Here is a 5,000-nt window from a genome sequence, read left to right on the forward strand (position 1 = left end):
TTCTTGATTCGGTGGGTGGTGGTGCATGGCCGTTCTTAGTTGGTGGAGCGATTTGTCTGGTTAATTCCGATAACGAACGAGACTCTAGCCTGCTAAATAGGCGTATTTCGACATCCCAAAGGCCCGTCGATCCTGGGTTCGCCCGGTGGTCGTGCGCGGTTTTTACTGTCGGCGTACAAACAATTCTTCTTAGAGGGACAGGCGGCTTCTAGCCGCACGAGATTGAGCAATAACAGGTCTGTGATGCCCTTAGATGTTCTGGGCCGCACGCGCGCTACACTGAAGGAATCAGCGTGTCCTCCCTGACCGAGCGGTCCGGGTAACCCGCTGAACCTCCTTCGTGCTAGGGATTGGGGCTTGCAATTGTTCCCCATGAACGAGGAATTCCCAGTAAGCGTGAGTCATAAGCTCGCGTTGATTACGTCCCTGCCCTTTGTACACACCGCCCGTCGCTACTACCGATTGAATGATTTAGTGAGGTCTTCGGACCGGTACGCGATGGCGTTTCGACGTCGTCGATGTCGCTGGGAAGATGACCAAACTTGATCATTTAGAGGAAGTAAAAGTCGTAACAAGGTTTCCGTAGGTGAACCTGCGGAAGGATCATTAACGTGTCCTCGTACACACGAATTTTGACATATGTATAATTTATTATTATGCATTTTTATTTGATCGTGTCGATGTACACTTTATGTTTTTACAACACCGTCGTCGATGACATGGAGTCGACGGCACGATCTTTTGTCGTGCCGTTGCTTGTTTCTTTTTGAAACACCGTGTGTACGACGTTTTGAACTACGAATCGTACATATTCGGAAAAACAATAGCGTTACGCTGGCCCGCAGCGCCGGTCCTTGCGATCGAGTTTTTCACCTTTTTTGAACGAGAAAAACCGAATTCGCTCGGGCATACGGCTGTTTCTTCGGGTACCTAGATTTTTTGATTTTTTTTGTACTATCTCTCGATCTTTTCCAATGATGGAAAAAAGGAGGGACGCTTTCGGTTTTTCGACCGGATCGCGGAAAGTTGTGAACTCCACCGCGAAAGTCGAAAGACGTTAGAAGTCCTCTTTTTTCGGACACACGGAGAGGATGTAGCAGAGTAGTCGAGAAAGAAGAAAATCGCAGGTGTCGAATTAGGTTACGACTCCGTGGGTTTTAAATGATTTACGCCCGGCTACGGGACCGGCGAGAAACGCTCCCGATTTTACGATTCGCGTGAATGATGTTCGTCGTTAGACGCTTCAAAGAGTTTTTTGAAAGCGCCGTTTAAACGAGCGATCACACACACATCACACCTTGCTTTTTTAATGTTTTTGGTAGATGTGGTAAAGTGATTTCGTTAGAAACGGTAAAATTCTCTTTACGGAGCGTACGACTGCACCATTTCAAAATTATATACACCGTCAATCGTCATTAAGTCACGATATAGAACGGTAAACTTGAGGATTTTATGTTAGACGCTCAGTCTGGCACGTCTATAGATTTTTTCGTCAAAATTCACGATCTGTCTTCGGTTTGGCGACGAAAAAATATAGAAAGAAAATTGAAACACGAACACAAAGACCGCCCGCGAAAATCTCTTTTCGCTTACGGCGGATACTAATTCGCTTTTTCATAACGAGTACGATGATGTAATGATGTGTTGATTCCGATCGATCAAAAAACCGTCTCTTCGTCACACTTTTTAAAGTGCTTGACACACGCACACTAAATGAAAGACACAATAAAGGAAAACTACCGAAAATGTAGTTTATGAGAGAAAGCAGCATTATTTATTAAAATTATTGCTGAGAAAAAGGAAATTGGCAAATTCCTAATTAAAATCGTATCGAACATGTCCCATCTTCACACATACATGCTCGTACTTTGCGTGTAAAAGCGGAGACCGCGTGAAAAAGAAAAGTGCTTCTTTTTCGGTGCGCGGATACAAATTTGTGTTTGGGTTAATATTTTTTTTAATTTTTTCGTACGCGTAAAACTGAGACCGACGATCGCGTTCCCTTTCAGACGAGAAAGTACGGACGAAAGACAATTAAGAGCGAGAATCATAAATATCCATACCACAACACCGAAATTTTAGACGTGGCACGTTTCGGAACCACGAAGATCATTTTCGTTTCGGATGTACGCACGTACGCAAAAATTTTTGCAAGACGTGTATAGACAGCTGGACGATCGGCATGATCGGGGTTCTTGTGGAACGAGCGTTTAAATTTTAAAAAGATTACCCTGAACGGTGGATCACTTGGCTCGTGGGTCGATGAAGAACGCAGCTAATTGCGCGTCAACTTGTGAACTGCAGGACACATGAACATCGACATTTCGAACGCACATTGCGGTCCTCGGATATAATGTTCCCGGACCACTCCTGGCTGAGGGTCGTGTCAATTTCAAAGACTGCTCGGTTTTCGTTTTCGGACGAAAACGTCGGAGCGTGTTGGATGTGTTGCGACGCGTCGAATAGGTACTCATTAATGTACGTGATCGTCACTTACGTCACGATATAACGACGCACGCCTCGAACGTGTGCCGAGACGTTTACTCGAGCGTGTTTTTTCGTCAAAAAGGACGGGACGGGTATGCTTTGTATTTTTTTTTTACAAAGTCCGTCGGACGTCCACCTTGCGAATCATAAATACGAAAGTGTTTACGTCGGCACATGTTCTTGCGTGGTGTGTCGTAGAATCGTGTGTTTGTGTGCGTTTCTCGTGCAGCGAGTAAATTTGCGCGACATCTTAAGACGCGAAAGCGACCAACTACTACTTGTTGTAGTTGTTGGCTGGTCTTTCGGCGTAGCACGTCCTATTTCTTCAACATGTCGTCATTTAAAAAAAAAAATGGCGTTTTAAGGTTGAGAACGTTATAGACGGTCGTCGTGTCCGAGACGTGTAATGCAAATCGCGACAGACGTCAGATCGTAAGCGTTTCTGTAAACTTAGCCATTTTTTAAAAAGAAAAATGACGAACACGTATAGCAAGGAATGGGAGACGTGTCGTGATCGTCGAAATGACCGAATGAAAAATTTTTATTTTTCATATGCGACCTCAGAGCAGGTGAGACTACCCGCTGAATTTAAGCATATTACTAAGCGGAGGAAAAGAAACTAACTAGGATTCCCTCAGTAGCGGCGAGCGAACAGGGAGAAGCCCAGCACCGAATCCCGCGGCCGAAACCGGACGCCGGGAAATGTGGTGTTAGGGAGGATCCGTCATCCCGAGATCGTGCGGCGCGTCCAAGTCCATCTTGAACGGGGCCACAGCCCATAGAGGGTGCCAGGCCCGTAGCGACCGCTGCCGATAACGGGAGGATCTCTCCTCAGAGTCGGGTTGCTTGAGAGTGCAGCCCTAAGTGGGTGGTAAACTCCATCTAAGGCTAAATATGACCACGAGACCGATAGCGAACAAGTACCGTGAGGGAAAGTTGAAAAGAACTTTGAAGAGAGAGTTCAATAGTACGTGAAACCGTTCAGGGGTAAACCTGAGAAACCCGAAAGGTCGAAAGGGGAGATTCAGCGTGACTCGATGGCGGCGCTGGACGATCGTGTGACAGATGGCGTACGCGTCGTTTGCACCTTTCGTTTTGTCGATCTGCCGTCGAACGCGTGCACTTCTCCCCCTGTAGGACGTCGCGATCCGTTGAGTGCCGGTCTAAGGCCCGCGGTGGAGCTCGTTCGGACGGTTCGCCGTTCGCCGAATGAACCCGTGGTGTTTCCCGATCGGCTCGCTCGACGGTATACAGATGGCGCGGGGCCGCTACACAGTTAGCGTCCGACCTTCGGCAAGCGCGCCCGTCGTGATGGTGATCGGACCTGGTGCCGGTCCCGTCCCCGGGTGGCTGTTCGCTGAGGTGTTCTCGGACAGACCTCGTTGAAACGCCGATCTGCGACGCTATAGCTTTGGGTACTTTCAGGACCCGTCTTGAAACACGGACCAAGGAGTCTAGCATGTGCGCGAGTCATTGGGATTTAACTAAACCTAAAGGCGCAATGAAAGTGAAGGTCCGCCTTGCGCGGACCAAGGGAGGATGGGCGGTCGTTACGGCTGCCGCCCCGCACTCCCGGGGCGTCTCGTTCTCATTGCGAGAAGAGGCGCACCAAGAGCGTACACGCTGGGACCCGAAAGATGGTGAACTATGCCTGGTCAGGACGAAGTCAGGGGAAACCCTGATGGAGGTCCGTAGCGATTCTGACGTGCAAATCGATCGTCGGAACTGGGTATAGGGGCGAAAGACTAATCGAACCATCTAGTAGCTGGTTCCCTCCGAAGTTTCCCTCAGGATAGCTGGCGCTCATAGCATACGAGTTTCATCCGGTAAAGCGAATGATTAGAGGCATTGGGGTCGAAACGGCCTCAACCTATTCTCAAACTTTAAATGGGTGAGATCTCCGGCTTGCTCGAACTATTGAAGCCGCGAGACTCGAATCAGAGTGCCAAGTGGGCCATTTTTGGTAAGCAGAACTGGCGCTGTGGGATGAACCAAACGCCGAGTTAAAGCGCCTAAATCGACGCTTATGGGATACCATGAAAGGCGTTGGTAACTTAAGACATCAGGACGGTGGCCATGGAAGTCGGAATCCGCCAAGGAGTGTGTAACAACTCACCTGCCGAAGTTACTAGCCCTGAAAATGGATGGCGCTGAAGCGTCGTGCTTATACTCGGCCGTCAGAGGCATGTGCGGTCAGGTTATTAAATTAACCGGCCATGAAGCCCTGACGAGTAGGAGGGTCGCGGCGGTGAGCGCAGAAGGACTGGCCGTGAGGCCGTCTGGAGCCGCCGTCGGTGCAGATCTTGGTGGTAGTAGCAAATACTCCAGCGAGGCCCTGGAGGACTGACGTGGAGAAGGGTTTCGTGTGAACAGCCGTTGCACACGAGTCAGTCGATCCTAAGCCCTAGGCGAAAGCCGATGTTGATGTGGTGTAGATTTTTGTCGTTGGTCGCAATTCGCAATTGTTGACGGAAACGTACGGAATTGTGCACACACCCGATGGGCGAAAGGGA

At 49.0% G+C, this 5,000-nt stretch overlaps 2 non-coding genes and 1 pseudogene across 2 annotated transcripts in view; all 3 read left to right on the forward strand.

Moving 5' to 3' along the window:
- Nucleotides 1-609, forward strand: LOC148165354 (small subunit ribosomal RNA; annotated as a pseudogene; the record flags this gene model as incomplete).
- Nucleotides 610-2,227: 1,618 nt separating this feature from the next.
- Nucleotides 2,228-2,384, forward strand: LOC148165355 (5.8S ribosomal RNA). Its single transcript, XR_015771545.1, has one exon. It is a non-coding gene; the product is annotated as a 5.8S ribosomal RNA (ribosomal RNA).
- Nucleotides 2,385-3,042: 658 nt separating this feature from the next.
- The window catches only part of LOC148165356 (large subunit ribosomal RNA), a 4,039-nt gene continuing 2,081 nt past the window's right edge, over nucleotides 3,043-5,000 (forward strand). The window contains exon 1 of the ribosomal RNA XR_015771547.1: nucleotides 3,043-5,000. This exon is cut by the window's right edge and continues 2,081 nt beyond it. This is a non-coding gene — a ribosomal RNA (large subunit ribosomal RNA).

This window comes from Gnatocerus cornutus, unplaced genomic scaffold, assembly GCF_029298725.1.
Source record: "Gnatocerus cornutus isolate USDA-ARS CGAHR unplaced genomic scaffold, icGnaCorn1.1 ctg00000360.1, whole genome shotgun sequence".
Taxonomy (NCBI): domain Eukaryota; kingdom Metazoa; phylum Arthropoda; class Insecta; order Coleoptera; family Tenebrionidae; genus Gnatocerus; species Gnatocerus cornutus.